Below are 20,782 nucleotides of genomic sequence, written 5' to 3'. Positions count from 1 at the left end.
ATACAGGAAACAGACAAAAACGGAGTTTCTCTGCATAAACAATTTTCTTCAGAGAGAACCCTTGGAAGTGCAAAGATTCCGTCCAGTCATCAAGCATATGTGGGCATCCGTTCTGCCACATCAGGCATGGGATCACTGTCTTGACTAGCTCTAATGATGGGAAGCTCATTGGATTACAAATATCATTCCCTTCCTAGAACCTCTTACTGATGAGTTATGTGACATTGGGCAAGTCATTTACCTCAGTGGACCTGAGTATCTCCTTATCTAGAAATGAGAGAAAATAATAGCAAATGCCTGTTAGAAGGAAAAATGAAACATCATGTGTGAAACACTTAAAACTCAAGAATTCATTGGGCACACTGGTGGAGCAGGCAGCATCGACAGGTGAAAGGACCAAATTTGGAGTCAGATTTCAATTCAAACTTGACTCTGCCACCTATTAGCTGTTTGACTTTGGGCAACTTACTTATCCTCTCTGTGCCTCAATTTCATGGTCCATTTTATCATATGACTCATTGGGTTGTTCTGACGATTAAATACATGATAGAAAAGGCACTTTATAAAGCATAGGGAATGATGATAATTGTGGTGAATAGGATACACATAGGAAGCTGGCTCCAGACACCTTGACCTTGGTAGGAGCCTGGTAATGACCACATCCAGACAGCTGGTAAGGACAGTCCTCTGAGGTTTATTCTAGTGTCCTGGAGCCTAGTAATTGTGTTACACAGAGGAGGACCACCTTTGTGCACAATGCTAGAAGCTTGATGTGCTTGATATGCAGGAGGTCATTTAACTCCTGTTTGTACTCAGGTCCATTCTTAAGCTTCTCTGGTCCAGTCTTTGTCACAGGAAGGCTAGTCCTGCAAACTACATTTCTGAGGTTCCCTTGCCAAAAGGCTTCCCCTCTATTCAGCCAATGGGAGGCAATAGAGGGAAACTGGAAAGAGGGAGGGAAGGAGAAGAGAAGTCAAGGTGTTTCTCACTTTGTCACCTTAGCTTTGGGCACAGTCTCCAGCAGTGGCTACATCTTCTCCAGGTTCCAGCTTCCAACAATCAGCCCCTCCAACCTGCTCTGAGCACTGCTACAGTGCGCCGCTTGGGAAGCGCGGTAGCGCTCCCGCCGAGGGTTCGAATCCCACATACAGACCGGCCGCTCACTGGCTGAGCGAGGTGCTGGGGCAACACTGAGAGTTGCGATCCCGTTGCCGGTCCCGGTCCGGTACGGGTGCGACACTGAGGGTTGCTATCCATTGCCGGACACGAAAAAAGCCAAAAAAAAAAAAAAAAAAGAACAGGGTTTTGAGCTAGAAGAGCATCTTGCCCCTTGCCTCTGCCTGCAGTCCTAGCCCACCTGAGTCTTTGGAAACTTACCTTGCCCCTATTTAGGAGAAAATTTTAAGCCTAGAAGCTTATTGGCACATGACATTAGGATGCTCGTTGCGCATGGACCTTGGTCTTAACATGGTCTTTGTTTGAGTACCTGAGCTCCTGGGTTGCTCACTATCCTGAGCCCCTGCTTTTCCCTCAGTTCTGGAAGTGGTACCTAGTTTGGCTTTCTCAGTGCCAGATCATTGCTCTGGTACCTGGATCTGAATCATATCCTCATGTCCCAGGATGCAGGCCATGGCAGTGTCCAATGGAAAAAATGTGTGAGCAGCAATTGTTAGCAGTAGCTCTTTGAGCTCTATTCAAAAGAGAAGTTCTCTAGGGCAATGTCTGGACCTGGCCCGGTCAAGTGCATAGGTATCCATTTAAAGAAATGAACTTACCTTAGGCTCAAGGGGGTCTCTTGCCACAAACTCATGCATAATCATAGCCCCTACCTTCAAAGAGTCAAATAGGAGAAATAGCCTAGAGAAATGGAAAGAGGCTCATGGGCTCAAATGGCTCTTGGCCTCTCACTCTCATCTGCAAGTAGAGGCCTGGCTAGGTTCTGACCCTAAGATTCTGGAACTCTCCATTTCATAGCCTGATGATCAGTGGGAGTGAGAGAAGTAGGGGGAGAGGAGTGGATGGCTGGGTGGGAGGCCAGAGAGTAACCTGGAGTAAGTCCTTCAGTCTCACTGAGTCTCAGTGTCCTCATTGATAAAAGGAGGAAAATGGTACTCTCCTTGTAGGCAGAGCCAGGCAGACACTTACATCACTCTATAGAATGTGATAAATCCTCAACAGGGGCAAGAAGATCTCTAACAAATGAGAACATCCATAACAAACAGGAGAATTTTAGATTTACCATGATTCTGTAAAGTAGGATGACCAACTTAATTTATGGGAGGAGGTCGGGAGGGGGGGTGGCTGTTGAGACCCCTATGGAGCCTGCTAGAGGCACACTAGATAAATACTCTTCTAAGGAGGATAAGCTTGGGTAACCTCAAGGCTGATATTTTCCTGGAGGTGGGAGTACGGTTGCCATGCAAGTTAAGGGCCAGAGTGGAATGACTGAATAGCTCAGGACGAATACAGAGCCCCTGACCACTTCTGTCACTGGCTCTTCTTCTCTACACCACCCCCTGGTGGCCCCAGCCTCTTCTCTTCATCCATCAGTTTGAAGGGATGCTTTGTTGTTGGCCTGCCCAGGGCACCTCAGACATGTCTCAGTCTGGCCCAACTTGCATATGTAAGGCACTTCCTCCAGTGGATGCACTCAGGAAGCATTGATCTTCTCTCCAGAAATTCTCACTCTTCCTCTGTGCCTAGATGCTTCCCCTGCCTCCTCTAAATTTATCTGTGCTGGAGACACAAGGTAGGGAAATGGTGAGTATACATCCCAGTGTCTTCTTCAAAATGCTGTACCTGAAATTACGTCTGCAACTCACCCTTCTTATTATAATAATAAATGTACATTGAATATTGAAAAATGCTGATGAGGAAGTAGACTTGTCACTGATCAATATGGTCAGACTCTGAGTAAACAGCCATCACACATGTATTTAACACTTACAGAGAAAGAGACCACCATTTATGGATAAAGTAAGTTCAGAGATTCATCAAGGGCAACAGCTAATGGGTGCTAGCTCTGATTTTCCAAACTCTGCTCCTTTTACCTCTGTTCAGCAAAGTAACAAGAGACAGTAGAGTGGATCTAGCCCAGACCAACACATTACACAATTCCAAGGGGGGTGCCATTTGCAGTGTAGTATACTGCTATGACCTGCATATTTGTGTCCTCCCAAAATTTATATATTGACATCCTAATCCCCAAAGTGATGGTATTAGGAGGTAAGGGCTTAGGGAAATGATTAGGTCATGGAATGGAGCCCTCATGAGTGGGATTAGTGCCTTTGTAAAAGAGACACCAGAGACTCCCTATCCACTTCTGCCATGTGAGGACACAGCAAAGACACAGCTGTGTATGAACCAGGAAGTGGGCCCATGCAAGACACTGAATATGCTCGTGCCTTGATCTTGGACTTCACAGCTTCTAGAACTGAGAGAAATAAATTTCTGTTGTTTATAAGCCACCCAGCTTATGGTATTTTACTTAGCCCAAACAGATGAAGACATCTACATAAACGTCCCTGCCTTGAGTTACAGGATGCTGCAGAACTGGATCTACACCAAGGATTCTCTTCCTCCAGAAGTCCATTTATTTGTGCCCTCTATCATAAATTCCATGCTTTGAAATATTTAATTTATCAAATAGACTTAATTTTTAAGGTATGAGGAAGTTATTTTCCCATTATTTTAATAAATAAAAATACACTAAAACACCCATTGACATTTTGATTACCAGGAGATAACCAAGGTTACGATTCTGAGTTGATTTCATTCCAGCCAAAACACACATAGATTTGACATTTGAGTTAGCACATGGAAGCTTAAAACAGCCAAGTGTTTATTTTCCCTTAGGCCTTCTTATACATTAAAAGTAACTAGAGATGCCCACTGCTACCATGACATCAGTGCTTTACAGATTTTACTAGCCTGTATAAGATGCTTCTTTAGGAACTACAGACTCCTCCATATCAAAATGACAAGGCTAATTAGATGTTTATTGAGTATGAAATTAGTGGAGGGTTAAAAAAAAAGAAAAATAAAAGTTAAGGCCTTTGTAGAACATACTGCAAAATACATTCTCAAAAAGACTTTCCATATTTTAATTAGATTTGTTAACTTGGTGCCATGGGTCAAATGTGTCCCCCAAAAGTTCATGTATTGGAAACTTAATCCACACTCTAACAGTGTTAAGACAGTGGGAAATCCTATTATGGTAACTGAAAGGTGGGGCCTTTGAGAGGTGATTAGATTGTGAGGACTGTGTCCTCATGAATGGATTAGTGTATTGATGGGTGTGGTCATGGGTGTGGTTATCATGGCTTTTTTTTTAATGTTCTTTTTCTTTTTATTTGTTTTTTATTATATACATGTGGGATACAACGTTGATTTTCAATAATTGTGTAGAATGTGTGGTGGTTAGATCAGAATAGTTAGGTTATTCGTTATTACAATACACAATCATTCTTTGTGTCCATTGACCAATACCCCATGTTTTTTATTTACAAACACTCCTAACGTTTTCACCCTCCCTCAAGAATTGAACTTATAGTTGCACCCTTGCTAAAATGTCAAGTAAATGGAATCATACAGTATGTGGCCTTTTGAATCTTGCTGTTTTCACTTATGCATTATAAAGTCCCCTAAGTTGTGTTGACCAGATGTCCATTATTTTTTATTGCTGAGCAGTACACCATTATGTGGATATACCACAGTTTGTTTATGTATTTCCAAGTTGAGAGACACTTGAGGTTTTCACCTGCTTTTGGCTGTTATAAACATTCATGAATAGAGGTTTACATTTTTGTACTTGGGTAAACACCTAGGAGCAGAGTTTCTGGGTCACATGGTTTTATCATGGCTTTTTAAGCAAAGGAGAAGCTTAGCTCTCTCTCACTGAGCCAACTGCCAAGTGACATCCTACATTGCTGTGTAGTGTCACCAACAAGGAAAAGGCCCTCGCCAGATGCACCCCCTGGACTTTGGACTTCCCAGCTTCTGAAACTATAAGTGAATTTTATTTTTTTAATAAATTGCCCAGTTTCAGGTATTCTGTTATAAGCAGCAGAAAATGGACTAAGACTCTTGGGCAGAATAGAATGAAAACTAAGAAAATACCAACAATTCTGCTTTCTTATTTGTTAGTCAAAAAGGCAGGAGTCTAGGAAAATGGAATTATAAGGTATTTTATCTGCTATGTGCTAGGAACTGTAAAATGATAACTATCACAAGTATTTCCCTTGCTTGATTAAAAAAAAAAAAACAACCTGAAGTTCAATTAGTTAAATACATTGCCACGTATCTAGTTAAGTGATAAAACCAAGATTTGAGTTCAAGATTTCCTGGCTTAAAGTCGATGTGTATTTTTCCTTCTTTATGCCATTCTACCTCTCTAAGAGGAAAGCAGTTCAACAAGTGACAAGCTCTTGCTTTGTGCCGGGTATTCATGTTTTGCTTATTCAACAAATATTTATTGAGCCTCTAGTACGTCCCACACACTGTGCCTGTTCTCCAGTAGCTCATGGTCTAATGTGAGAAGCTCCATTATAGAAATGCTGTGGCATGGGAACATGCTAACATAGGAATGCAGAAAAGAGAGCCTTCTTGGTTCTTTTTGTCCCCCTCAGTGCACCCAGCTCTGTAAGAAAGGATGTTCGAGGCCTCAGACCTATTCAAGTTCAGTGGAGGGATGACACATGAAATACATCAACACAGGTAAAAATCCCTCTCCCTGCAACACATAAAACATGGAGCATGTAAACATACCCCATCAAGGGAGCCACAGTAATTGGTGCACCTTCCCTCATAGCATTTAAGGTGTTATCTCTATAAATACAGTGCATTTTGCTTTAATAAAAAATGAATTTTCCAGAACAGTGACAGTATTGACCTTACATATTATCCAAATAGAAATTGTAATGAAACAGGTCAAACAGTGAGTAGTTATAATAGATATGCAAATATTGGTCTTTTCTTAAAGGTCTTTCAGCCTACTCACACGTGTCTCTTATGTGTCTGAGAGGGTGGATTCAGCCTGCATGTATAATCTAGGAGGACATGGAGGGAAAGAACAAAGAGGAAGAAGGGGACCTTTGTCAAACAATCGTAGAGGGTAGAGGCGGGAAAGATTGTGCTTGAGTTCATGGCTTCAGGACGCATCTTGGAATAGCTGCTGTGTGCTCAGCATGTTCATATGTGCTATCTCATCTGATCCACACAACAACCTGTGACACAGGTAAGACCATTGCTATTTTATAGGTGAGAAGACCAAGGCTCAGAAAAATGTATGACTCGCCCAAATTTATACAGCCGGCAAATAGCATCATTGGACTCAGCACTAATCTTCCCACCCAAAGTTAGTTGATTTTTCAGCTGAAACTTACCTGGTCAAGGTCTAGCTAAAACAGATGAGCTGAATCTATAAATTATTTTTCTGAATAACTCAGTGGATATTTATTGTCTCCTGTGCTCTGTTCTGGGTGTTATAAGAAACTGAAAAATAACTGAGAAGTGTTTCTGATCTAAAGAGTTCACGGACTGTCAGGGATATGTCATATAGAATTGAGAGACTCAAAAATTAAACTGTGAGAAACAAATGCATTATTACCCAACTCTCCTTAATACAACCCCACCACAGGCCTTTACCCAAACTCACCAGCCGGTCTCCATCTACAAAGTGGAATAGTTCTATTTCAGAGTTCTCATGCAATGGCAAGTGTGAATCAGAAGGCTGTATTGTTCAATCCTTTATTATTTCTAGAAAGATTATACATTTTATGGCCTGTCAGTGGAAAGTTGTAGCTGATTTATTGACCAGATTGAACTTGATGAAATGCAACCATGGAAGAGTTTTATTTTTCTCTCATCAATGTTTTCTCTCCAGCTCTGATGAATCTATCCCTTAAGCACATGTCTGGCAGACCTCTCAGCTTTCTGGTCATTTTCATGAATAAAAATCTCCAGGCCTGATTGGATGGGTTTAAAACTTCAATCCCACCCAGGCTGATGCTCACTCTTATCTCACTCCTGCCCTCAGCAGGCCTAGGGATGAGCGTGTCTGATCCCTGGACACCTCCTCTTCCTCTAGTCCCATTCTGCTCTGGGATAGTGGTGCACAGGGAGACATGGCATGGGCTAAGTATCTCTTATCTCAGGCTGTTTCTTCTTTTCTTCACTAGCTGTAGCTGGCACTCACACTCTTGTGTTGTAAGAAACCAGTGATGGCTCTATCGTAGGCAAAAGCAAAGTCTTAAGGGTCCCCTGCTTAGATAGGCATGGGACAGATCAGCTAATCCGATGTACTGATAGACAGCCCACCTGAAAGAGAGGTGCCAATCTCCGCTTCTTGAAATCACTCCTCACTTAGCTGGGAAGAACACCCATTGGGGAAGGGAAGGAAAAGCCACAGAACTCCTAAGCCAACAACTTCTGACCTGCCATCCTCCTCTCCTCCTTTGTATAAACAGATGGAGATGGGGGAGAACTAGGATGATGATTGAGGGTTCCAGAGTCCTCCAAGTAGTCTCTGCCTTATTTACTTGGTACTTGGTTTCTCTTTGTCCTCAACTTTGGGTTCTAGTTACTAATCCTGGACAACTGAGAAAGTTCCGTCCAACCATCTGTATGTAAAATGATAGTACTGACCTGTATAGTAACCAAATGAGCAGGAAACTTGCCTGTGTGGGCACTATAACACTACAGCTGATATAAGTGGGTCTGCTCACAAAGAGCTTACATTACAGGACAGAGAGGCAAAAAATATATGCCTGCACATATCACAAAGTCAGTGACATGTGCTATGCAGGTGACTATCCTAGGATGTAACTTCAGCAAGTTTAGGTTATGTGCTAAAGAAAAGCTATTCTAAGCAGGTGACTTTTGGGCTGCGGTTTGAGTGACAAGGAAAGAACCAGCATGCAGGGTCAGAAGGAGAATTCTACACAGGAGAACAGTTTGTGCAAAGGCCCTGAGGTGGAGGCCCCACGCAAGGAGCAGAGTAGAAAAGGGGACAAGAGATGCAAGATTTGGGTCAGAGAAGTAGGTAGGTGATAGATCCATTGGGTTTTTTCCCTAAAGTAAAAAAAAAAAATTCTATCACATTCTAGATGAAATGTGAAGCAGAGATATGGAATGATGCATGTTTTGAAATGATTTCTCCAATAGCTTTTTGGCAAATAGATTGTATGCTGCAGAAGCGGACGCAGATAGTAATTCAAACAAAAAATGATGGGGTGGCTCGGGCTGGGACTCTCAGGGTGAGAACAGAGAGAAGTAGGAGAATGTATCTGCTTAGAGGAATAATGCACAGGAGTAGCTGATAAACTGGATGCTGGCAGTGAGGAGAAGAGAAAAATCAAAAATAACATGCACATTTTTTGGCTTGAGTAACTTTGTGAGTGGTGGTGCCATTTCTGGGGAAGAGGAAAAATAGAGAAGTAGTTTGCAGGGCCAAGAGCTGTCTTTCAGTCATATAAAATTTGAGATGACCTGTGGATTCCAAATGAGAAAGTCCAGTAGGCAGTGGGCATTTAGAATCTAAAGTTCCTGAGAATATCGGGGTTAAAGAAACATATTTATGACTCATCGGTATTTAGATGGCAATTGAAAGTTTAAAACCGTATGAAATTTTCTAAATCAATGTGTTAACAAGCATTCGAATCACCTGGGGATCTTGTTAAAATGCAGATTCTGATATACAGGGTCTGGGTTAGGGCCTGATACGGTACATATCTAACAAGCTGCTGGTGATGCTGATCTATAGACCTCATTTTGCATATAAAGAGTCTAGAGAAAATGGGTAGAGAAGTTGGCCCAGGACAGAGACATGTGAAATCTGACATCTCTAGTGAGTAAAGGAAAAACCAGTAAAGGAGGTGTCCCTCCTCCCTTCGCCCCCCACATTCTCCCATCTTCTTTTTCTTCCTTCCATCCATAAACATTTATGAAACCAATTAGGTGTCAGTACCTGTGCTGAACAGTTTCTTATGTTTCCCTAATGACTGAAGGTTGCCAAACCTTAATTCAGTCTTTTATTCTGCAGGTAAATTTCCTACTCCCTGCTGCTAAGACCTTTCTGCTGAACTCAAAGGCTCTGTTTACCTGTTTCCAGAAATATCCCGATTAGAAATTTAAGAATGTAAACACCTGTTTGATAGGCTCCCCTCAGGAGCCTTAACTACCTGTATGCAGATGGTATAAAGGGAGCGGGAAATGTGAAGATAGGATGTTTTGGCTAAGCTTGTCCTTGGGGAGGAGAACAGGTGGGGATTTCGAAGTTCAGCAATTATCCAAATGCAGCCAAGTGTGGAGTCACCCCTTCTATTTTCAGAAATGAAAAGAAGCATTGTTTCCTCCAAAGCCAGGCCTATGCTCCATCAGAACCAATACTGATTGTGCTTGACAGGGGGGGAAAAAAGATAGACAGAGGAAGGAAGGAAGGAAGGAAGGAAGGAAGGGAGGGAGGAAGGAAGGAAGGAAGGAAGGAAGGAAGGAAGGAAGGAAGGGAGGGGGGAAAGAAGGAAGGAAGGAAGGGGGAGGGAGGAAGGGAGGAAGGGAGGAAGGAAGAATGAAAGAAAAAGAAAGAAAGAAATGGGAAAAAAGCACCACCACTACCATCTAGTTAAGGGAAAACAACGCAGACTGAACATGACTCATCCAAAAGCAAACAAGTCAATTAAACCACCGAAGTCTGTGAAGCAATCCGGTCCCCCTCTAGCCCAGCTACTAAATTGCATGTTGCTTACTCCTCAGCTCAAAGACAGAAAGGAAACAGAAGGTGGGGACGCAGCCTGGATTTATGTATGAAGAAAACGATGGTGATAAAAGACAGGGCTTTGAAAAGCAATCAGAGCTGCCAGCCTCCCAACTGAGAACTGTTTAAAATAGCACCATCAAATAAGAGCTGCATATATACGAGTCAAATCCTAAGATCCTCTTTGGACATGATTTCCAGAATGCCGGAATAATGCAGCTATGTCTCTTGTCCTCTCTCTCTCCCTCTCCTCCGACCCTGTGCACGTGTGTGTGTGTGCAAGTGTGTGCGTGTGCAAGTGTGTGCGTGTGTGTGCACGTGTGTGTGTGTGTGTGTGTGTATGAGAGAGAGAGAGAGAGAGAGAGAGAGAAACACATGTTGACTCCTGGAAAGAGGTATGAGAGAGGCGTTAGGACGGGTAGCAAGAGGGAGAGATGATAGTTACAGCGACTACAGTAGTGCTTTATTCATTCAACTAGTATTTCCTGCGGTCCTGGTCCAACTTGGCACTGGAAAGATGAGGATGATGATGGTGGTGGTGGTTATGATGATGGAGATGACTGTCAAACGTGGTGTTGAAAGAGCACAAGCTTGGAATTAAACTGACCTAGGCTCAAATCCCAGCTTCATCGCTTACTAGCTGAGGGATTTTAGGCAAGGTGATACATCCTTCCTTGAGTTTTAGTTTACTCCTCTCTCAAATGGAGGTGATGCTAACAGCCTTACTTGCCCTTACTGGGTTGTTTACTTCATGTCAACAAGTTGAGCACCTAACCTGCACCAGCCTTGGTGCCAAAGCTGAGTACATAGAAATGAGTAAGATCCACCCCTGCCCTTGAGGAGGTCGAATTCCAGTGAGGAAGACAAAACAATATTCCAATACCTACTGTATGCTACCTATGAACATGGCAGGTGTGTACAGTGTCCTGGGAGCACCGAGGAAGGTGAGACTAATTCTGCCTGGACTCAAGGGAATGCTTTAAGAAGGAGGCACTTGAAGTAAGCCATGTAGAATTTTTACACATAGAGAACAGTGAATGCAAAGGCATGGGAACTTGAAATAGGGGCTTATTGTGGGAACAGCAAGCTGCTATTGTGCCTATAAAACGTGTTTGTGGATGTGAAGATGTTCTGTAAGCCATAAAGCTCCATCTCTGCACTCTGAGGGGCGTATTACTCTGATACAGATCCATGACCAGCATGGAGCACTGAGACTAAGTCCTGTTTTGCAGCCTTTATATCTTTATATCTGCCTTGAGCCTGAAGTTTCTGGAAAAACACAGCCTGCCGAGGGGCGTATTACTCTGATACAGATCCATGACCAGCATGGAGCACTGAGACTAAGTCCTGTCTTGCAGCCTTTATATCTTTATATCTGCCTTGAGCCTGAAGTTTCTGGAAAAACACAGCCTGCTGTCCTTCTACAGCTATCGGGCTGGAGTCCTGCAAGGAAAGAAGACAGAAAATATATGAGTTTGTGAAAGGACGCACTCAGAGACAAAAGACAGGCTGCTCAAGTTGACAGCAGGAGCAATTGAGCGCATTTGCAGAAAGTCAAATCCCGCACTAATGAGAGGGCTTTGCGCTTAGGACATACAATAACTCATTTGCTGATATAAAAGTAATGCATATTCCTTACAGATTATTTGGAAATACAGCAAAATAAAAAGAACACTCAGTCTCGTCTCTTAGATAAATAACTTTGAAATGATTTGCTTTTTCGTTTTTACAAAATTGGAATTATCTTAAATAACCAGCCTGATTTCAATTAAAATTATTTTGTAATATGAAATTCTTCATTTTTATAGAAATTCTTCTATAATATGATTTTTTAAATGCTGAAATATTTCAGATATATAAGGCCTCAAAGGCAGGCCAATAGCTCTACTTTCGTGGCTCCTTCATTACAGCCTAAAATCCCACCATCAGAAATCCATCCCTTTGTGATAATCTTATTCCTGTAGAATGTTGAGCCAGCACATACATGCTCCCTTCTCCCGGGAACTGCCTCGCCCAGTCTCCATGGATACCAAGTGAGGTTTGGTATTTAAATTCCCCCGGCCTCTGGTCACAGCTGATTGGTACAGAGGCAGTATCTGAAACAAACTGGGTTAATGACTCTCTTCTTTTGGATTTAAAACATTTGAATCCAGAATGCCAAGGTTGGTTGATTCCTCCTAGTAGCAAATGCCCAAAGATGTAAAACTCAAGAAGTTTCCCATTATGTCTCCCATCCTATGGGGAAAAAAAATCAACTGACCTACAGTGAGAGCGGATGGAGTTAACACATGAAAAGCAGCAGACATGAGAGGTGGACTATCCCAGCTTTTGAGCCTGTGTCCCAGTTGTGTCCCTATTCTTCCTGAATGTTGGGAGTGAGACCATTCCTTGGATTCTTTGGGCCAATACATTTTCTCTTTACTCATGTTCAAGTTTGCTTTCTATCACTTGTAGCTGAATGAGAGAGAGAGGGAGAGAGAGAAACTAATACTTCAACTCTTCTAATTGCAAATACCCCTAGAAGGGGCAATGCATTCCATCAGACATCTTAGAGTGCATTAGAATCAGAGACTTTAAATGTGGAAAGGACCTTAAATCCAACTTAATCTAATCCAACCTCCTAATTTACCAGTGAGAAAATTGCAGTCCAAGGAAAAGGTAGAGCTTGCCCAGAATCACTCAGTGGGGAAAGGCAGAATTACAGTGTACTAGTTTGCTCAGGCTGCCATAACAAAATACCGTAGATTGGGTAGCTTAACAAAAATGTATTAATTTATTTACTCACAGTTTTGGAGGTGGGAAGTCCAAGATCAAGGTCCAGAAGGATCTGGTTTCTGATGAGGGCTTTCTTCCTGGCTTGTAGACAGACATCTTCTCACTGTATCCTCATGTGGCAGATAGAAAGAGAGCAAGCTCTCTGGAGTCTCTTCCTGTGAGGACACCGATCCTGCCAGATCAAGGCTCCACCCTCATCTAACCCTAATTACCTCCCAAAGCCCAGTCTCCAAATCCTATCACACTGGAGGTTAGGACTTCACCGTATGAATTCTGGGGAACACAATTCAGTTCATATTATACAGCTTTAGAATTTATAGGGCTAGAAATATCTTTAAAGATAATCCAGTCCAAATTCCTTATTTGCAAGTAGTGAGAAAATTAAGGTCCAAGCAGATATAGAGATTTATCAAGGACCTATAGTGAACTAAGTGACAGATTTTGCCTGCCAGATTATTCTCTGGTAAGCTAAAAAAGTTTAGGGGCAGCAAGAAGTATGCGTAGCTTCAGAGAGGCCACTGGTTTGGAATGGGAATGGGGCGAGAATAATGGTAAAGAAGTAAGGACATTCGAATTCAGTCAATTCTGCAAACTTGCGGTTTTGTTACTGGGAAGTTGATCAGCACGGGTTAGTGTTCAGGTCAGAGGGCTTTGCCATCCTTGCCCTTTCATTCATCCTACTGCAGTCAACCACCAGGCAGCAATTATTTGTCCACTCCACAGCCCTGAGTATTTGGATATGCAAATCAACTGTGTCCATGCATAATTAAGACAGACTCTGTGGAAAGTTTCATTTTCCAGGGGAAAGTCTGCCAGACGGCTGGAAAGGTCAGCATGGGTCACTGGCTTACTTTCTCACCTCAGACTGTGGGTTGAGGATAACAGCACCCAGCCTTCCCCTGCTCTTTTGTTCTCTTCTGTTGGCCGCATAGGGGAGCCTCAGGGGTAGCCCTTGTCTCCCTCCTAGGCCTGGAGAGCCCTGGGGCTTTCTGCAGGAACATGCTGGGATGGTGTCTTTTCTGTCTTGAGTAAGAGCAGAGGTAGGAGTGATATGCCTAGAGGGCAGAAGGTTGCCCTCTTTCTGGCATCAGCAGGTTCACTTTATGACCAGGAGGAAGGAGTTATTTTTGAAGAACAAACATGTGGGGAAGGTTCACAGAAGTAGAATATGCAGTTTATTAAACCATTACCTCCCAACTTTAAACATACCTTTAAAATACTGCTCTGTGATACTGGAGCTGGGACCTAAGGAGGAAAGCAGGCCCCATCTGGAGCTGGTACCTCTGAGGAGGTGTGAGGAGCTTGGCTCTCAGAGCATGAGGAGAGGCTGGAAACTGAAACCAATGGCTACTGGAACCAACTACTGCTTCCAGGGCAATGAGCTGTTGCTGGGGTAACAAAGACAGACATAGCAAACAAACCAGGAGCAGGAAGTTCTCCCTTTTTTGGCCTTCCAGTCCGGCAGAAACTAGCAGGAAGCCAGCTTACAACAGAGAAGTGCATTTCATAGTCAAAGTCCCATTTCATAGTCAAAGTGACCTGAACACTAACCTGTGCAGAACAGAGAGAACAATGGTAGGCTTGGAGCTGAGAGACAGTAATGGCTTAATAATTGGCACAGTCCACCCCTTTGGCTACTCAGCATCCATACCCACCCTTAGTCATATATTTGAACTTCTCAAACTTGGTCACAGATACTTTGAATATTCTGTAAATCAAATGCTACATTGTTATGTTAATCACCAACATCCTTCCTTTTATAAGGATGTTTCAAAAATTTCATGGAAAGATAGGTATTATCTTTTAATTCTATTTTTCCACGAACTTTTTGAGGTACCCTCATAAAATAATAAAGAGAAAAAAAGAGAAAGAGAAAAAGAAAACAGTCTGTATTTATGTATGTGTGTGTGTAAGTGTATGTATGTATTCATAACAAACGAGGAAGAAATCCACGTAGCTTCTACAAACCTTGTTTCTGTGACTAGTCAAAGGCCATCATTGGTATTTATAACTTCTTTCTTTTCTATTCTTCCTTGTTTCCTGTTCTCAGCCAAGATCTCACCTGATTGGAGTCTTTACCTGACAGTGTGACCTAAATCTTTACTCTTGAGTGGTCCAAATCATTTGTCTTGTCTTACTTTGGTTGCTGTCATTTTCCATTAACTTTTACTATTGGATATGCAGTTACCAAGCAGTATTCCAGAGAATCCCCTGACTTCTAGTCCTTGACTTCATAGTCCTACCTGCCCTCATTGCATAGCATCCACCCAATTTCTCTTGTGAAATCAGGTTCAATCACTCCAATCAGTACATCAACCCCCTTCTTTTCTTAGTTCAGTGGCATGAGAAGACTGAAATAGCCAAGTGGTAGTCTCAGCTTCCAAATCAATTATTGTTTTGTCCCCTGGTGGAAGCATTTCTCTAATGGTAACAAAAACATCCAAATCAACAGAACTCAAAGTTTCAGGGATAAAAAGCAAAGAGTCTGCAAGAGAGTCATAGCAGATATGGAGCTATGTCACCCAGATCCCCCTTCAAGGAGGCCCACTGCTCGACTGTCAGCTCCTTTAGGTCCACTTCAGCTGAGAAGAGCCACATTTACCAAGGTCACACTGTCCATGGGGATGCATGTATCTGACAACCAAGTGAGGTAGGACTATAAATGCCTGGCTACCAACAAATGCAGAACCACTCTGATGGGCAATATGTGCTTCAGAATGCCCTGCCTGGTTGGCCAAGGCTTTTTCAGGCCTGCACTGCAGTTTGAATTTTTACTCTGCCTGACCCTGCTTCCACCTCCTTCTTTTCAAAGGTGTTGAAACTGCAACCCAAACTCCACCTCAGCATCAACTTCTAGAAAACCCAACTTGCTGGGGCCAGAACTAGAATGAGGCAAGTGAAGCACCCAGGGCACAACGTTTAAGGAGACGTTCACTCTCAGGTGCTGTCCCTGCACTTGCACAAACCTGAGATCGAGGACCTCCTGAAGTTTTGTGTTCTAGGCCCCTTGGTTGCCTCACCCTAGTCCTGGCCCTGCAACCTGTGACGGTTGGTATTGAGAGTGGTCCAAGAGAGCAGGAGAATAGATGGGTTTTGGAGACAGACCATTCACTGTCCGACTGTCAATGAGGACCCCATCACTGGTGACAGGTACAGCAGATGGCTCCTGTCAAAAGCTACCAAAAATGGCCACTATCGAATGTCCAACATGCCAATGAGAGATCAATGCTGAACTCTCAATATAGTACTATTCCTTAAGAAAACCAACAGCCACTTGGTGGGTGGCATATTGACTATGCTGGGCACTTTCCACACTGGAAGGGCCAACGTTTCATCCTCACAGTGATAGATATCTTATTCTGAGTATGGGTTTGCCTTTCCCTCTTGCAGGCCCTCAGCCAGCTCATCTAAGGGCTGACTGTGTACGTGGTCCAACAGTGTGGGAATCCCATCTATCATTGTGCCAGGCCAGAAGACTCACTTTAGAATAAAGAAGACACAGGAAAGAGCCCATGACTAAAGGATCCGCTAGTCATATCACATACTGGAAACTTCTGGCCTTATGAAGCATTGATATGGCCTGCTAACAACACAGCTAAAACACCAGCAGAGGCAATACTCAGTGAGTATGGGGTGCATCCTGCAGAATGTAGTATAGGCATCAATAAAAGAATTTTACATGGCTCTGTGTCCCTGAGAGGAAGAATACATGGATTCAGGAGCCCAAGAGTCAAACAGGAATGACTATAGTTTCCATTCCTCCCAATGTACCACTTGGGGACTTTGTGCTTACCATCCACATAGCTCTGGGTGTTGAAGGTTAGAAGTCCTGGTTCCCAAAGGGGCAACACTTTTTCCAGGGGATGCAGCAAAAATTCCAGTGTATAATCTACAGCCACTGTTTGGGTACTTTGGGCTCCTTGTGTCCAGGGACCAGCAGGCAAGATCTGGAGTCACTGCCTTGGTAAGGGCAATTGACTTGAAACAGATAGCAGCATTCATGGAGTTGCATCGAGGTTCTGTTAACCCTCCCACTCTTTGACATAATGTAGTCTGAAGGAACATCTGGACATTCCACAGAACATCATCTTGGTCCACTATATTGATAACCTCTTGTTAATCAGAATTCCAGAGCAGGAATGGCAAGTAACCTGATGCCCTCATATGACACATGCAGACCAGAAGGTAGGCAATAAACCTTACAAACATTCCAGGCTTACCACATCACTAGAATTTTTAGAGATACAGTCAGTTCTGTTATAATAATTCTTTAGAAAATATAAATTTATTCCAATGCAATTGATCTATCTGGGAACAATTTGAACATAACAGAAATTTCACATTAGTTTATGTGTGATTTTGTCTGGCAAGAAACAGTAAGTGAATTAGAACACCTAGGTGAACCAAGCCACATAGGAATAAGCAAAATGCACATGTGTATTCACCGCTACCTCACTTCAGATAATCCTCTTTCTACCACTTCATAATAATTCACAAGCTGCAACTTTTCTGACATCCACATCCATAAGCAAATTTCATGTCTTTTCCAAGGTGAAGTTTCATATTTATTGTAGTAGTTATGTCATCTGCCCCGTTACCAACACTTCTTCCTCAGGTCACACCTATGGCTTTTCTGGGGAGTCCCTATTACCAACAAAGTAGGCAAAAACCCAGGCTCGTTCAGGAGTGAGTCAACTTCATACAGTGGTACAGGCTGAAAATATATTGCTCTTGCACAATAGCACTACTTACCTGGATGTCTCATATCAATGCCCACAAGAAAGCATCTACTGTAGAAAATACACTAAACAACCAGTTGGACAGGACAATTCATCCCAGGAGGCAGCCAGCTTCTGTCCTCAGCCACCCTGGTGCTTGCCCAGTGGACTAATAAATTGAGTATCCATGGGTCAGGAGTGGAGCCCATGCCCCACAGCAGGGATCCCTCCCACCAAGACTGACCTAAGTACTGTACTGCTGATGTCCTAGTGAAAAACAGCAGTCACCAAATTTGAGCATTCATTATGGTACCATCCCTTGAGTAGACTAACCAGCTACTTGGTTGCAAGTTAATTATTATCAGCCCCCTTCCATCCCCTTCCCGGGAAGTGATTTGTTCTAATTGGGATAGATACATATTCTAGGTATGGGTTTGCCTTTCTTTCCCTCAGTGTCTCAGCCAGCACTATACCCAAGGGATCCATGGGATCTATGAGATCCTCCATAATGTTATTTTGGTACCAGGCTCTCATTTTATGTCTGTAGAAGTAAGACAATGGTCATGTCACATGACCATGAGCTCCACTGATACTGCTATATATCACACTATCCTATCAAAGCTGGTGGCTTGATAGAATGTTGGACAAGGCACCAACAGATGACATCCTGCAGTGTGGATTGCTGTCCTTCCAGATGCCATATAAACTTTGAGCCAATGCCCATGACATAGTGCTGTTTGCCTGATAGGTAGAATATGTAGATCTAAGATCAAAAGGATAGAAGGAACAGCCTCTGTCACCACCACTCCCAAGTGACACACTTGGGGAACTCATGCAAAATGTTTGTTCTTTGGATATGTTTAACTCCTCATGCCAGTAGGTAAGCAGATCTTTAAAAAGAGATCCTATGCTGGCAGGCATTATCGACTACAACTATCATAAGGCACTATTAGGAGCGTTGAGGAGTATGCCCGGAATTCAAAGGATTTACTGGGACATAGTACTTTTGTGCCATCAATACCAATGAATTAATAATTGTTGCAATCCCAGCCTGATAAAAGCATGGTAAATGAGAGTTCTGACTTCTCAGGGATGAGAATCTCCCAAATGAGCAAGCCACCTAGACTAGCAGAAATGCTAGGCCAGGGTAAATAAAATTTAGATGAATAGATAAGAAGGAAGTGATGGTCATCAGTATGGTCTTAGTGCCAACTACAGGAACAGAGACTCTAGTTTGTCCCATTAACCTTTCTGTTTTGGGATTTTTGTTTGTTAATTTGTTTGTTCTTGTTCATTAGTTTGTTTTTAGAATTGTGATGGACACACTCTTGAAGAATCAGTGAGAAGATGCAGTAAACCTGGGCAGAAACAGGCCTGGGCATTCCAAGGGGTGGACTGTAGCAGACAGGATTAATGTTCTACTCCTACTGCCTCAGCCTTACCATTTCCTCTTATATGGGCCCACTGTCTCACTGCTAGTGTCTGCAACTCTGCCTGATGATTCTCTTGCCAGAGAAGTTTGGAAACTTCTCTGTCCAAACATGGGGCAGGGAGTTAGCTGTCTCCGAAAGCAGACCTCAAACAAGGACTAACAGAAGTTGGTGCACAAATATCCTAGCTCATTTGCACCTTGGGTGGAATAACTCTGAGTTTCAATACTGGCTCCTAGAATTTCTGAATGGAATTATGCTTCATTTTACCACAAAAGAAACATCAATAATAAAGCACCTGTTATTGGCTTTCTTTCCTTCCCTGTTTCTGATCTCCTCTCCCCTACCAACGTGTCCTGTATTACCTCCCAAATACAGTGTTAGCATCTGAATCTTTGCCTCAGGGTTTACCTCTGGGGGAACTAAGACAGCATCATATCTGATTAGTTATAAGACACAGATTTTCAAACCACATTTTAACATTTCTGAAATCTTGATGAGCTTTACAACTGATGATATGTCACAGTTTAATGAACAGTATTGTTTTCTTTCTTAAAGGTATGAAAAATAATGGTGTATCTTAAAACCCATGACATCTTAGAGTCAATGAATTAGATATAGTTCATGTTCCCCAAACTCCCAGTATTATTCAGACAATTTATAAGAAGGAAAGAAATACTTATTTATCCTGCCACATACCAAGCCTTGGCCAGAAGCTTTCACATTTCATTTAGTCTTTAATATGACCTTGCTGAAATATTAATATTTCTATTTTACAGACTAAAAAACTGAGGTAAAATAAATTAAGTTACTTACAAAAAGATCTGATGATGTCAAAGTTCTTTTCAAGATACTATAGTGCCATAAACAGTTTAGTAAAACATTCTTTGAGAATTTTCTTTGTTTAATTTTTCCTTCAGTTAAGCAGAATTAAGAATGTTAATAACACTGGGAAAAAATATTTAAATGATCATTTCAAGTATTGTAAATGTGGGAAAATGGGCGCTATCATACACTGCTAGCAAAAGTATATATTGTTACAGGCCCTTTGGAAAGAACTTTGCAGCATCTCGTAGAAATTTTTTATCTTTGTTTAATTTTTCCTTCAGTTAAGCAGAATTAAGAATGTTAATAACACTGGGAAAAAACATTTAAATGATCATTTCAAGTATTGTAAATATGGGAAAATGGGCGCTATCATACACTGCTAGCAAAAGTATATATTGTTACAGGCCCTTTGGAAAGAACTTTGCAGCATCTCGTAGAAATTTTTTAAAAATATGTACACTCTAGGACCCAGTGATGGCACATTTAGGGATATATACCAGGTGAATATTGTCATATGTTTACAAGGATGGTCACTGCAGCATTGTGTATAAAAGAGAAAAAGAGGGAATTCTCAAATGTCCATTGATTGGTGTTTTAATCCGTTTTGTGTTGCTATAACAGAACTATCTGAGAGTGGGTAATTTATAAAGAAAAGGGGTTTATTGGGCTTACGATTCTGGGACAGTTGCATCTGGCATGGGCCTCAGGCTGCTTCTACTCATGACAGAAAGTGGCAGGCTGCCGGTGGGTATGAGCAGATCACATGGTGAGAGAAAGCAAGAGAGAGAGAGAGAGGAGGTGCCAGGGTCCTATAAACAATGAACTCTCATGGGAACTAATAGAGCAAGAACTCACTCACTACTACCTCCTCCCCCAGGGAGAGCATTAATCCATTCATAACGGATCTGCCCCCATGACTCAATCAGTTTCCAGCACTGCCACATTGGAGATCAAATTTCCACCTGACTTTGGAGGGGACAACACATCCAAACTCCATCAATCGGGGAATGGATTTTTTAAATGTGGCATATTCTTAGAATAGTGTACTGAACTTAAAAAGAATAAAACAAATCCACAGAGATCAATCTCAATAGGTCCCCAAAACATAATGTATAGAAAAAGAAAGTTACAGTATGATAAGAGCAAAGCAGTAATTAAATATAACTTTACAATATAAAAAGATGCTGTGTTACTTATAAATAAATATATATGTGTGTGTGTGTGTGTGTGTGTGTGTGTGTGTGTGTGTGTGTGTGTGTGTGTGAGAGTCTTTTTTTTAA

Source organism: Galeopterus variegatus, unplaced genomic scaffold (assembly GCF_000696425.1).
Source record: "Galeopterus variegatus unplaced genomic scaffold, G_variegatus-3.0.2 Scaffold3087, whole genome shotgun sequence".
Classification (NCBI taxonomy): domain Eukaryota; kingdom Metazoa; phylum Chordata; class Mammalia; order Dermoptera; family Cynocephalidae; genus Galeopterus; species Galeopterus variegatus.
Note: the sequence above shows the minus strand (reverse complement) of the source record.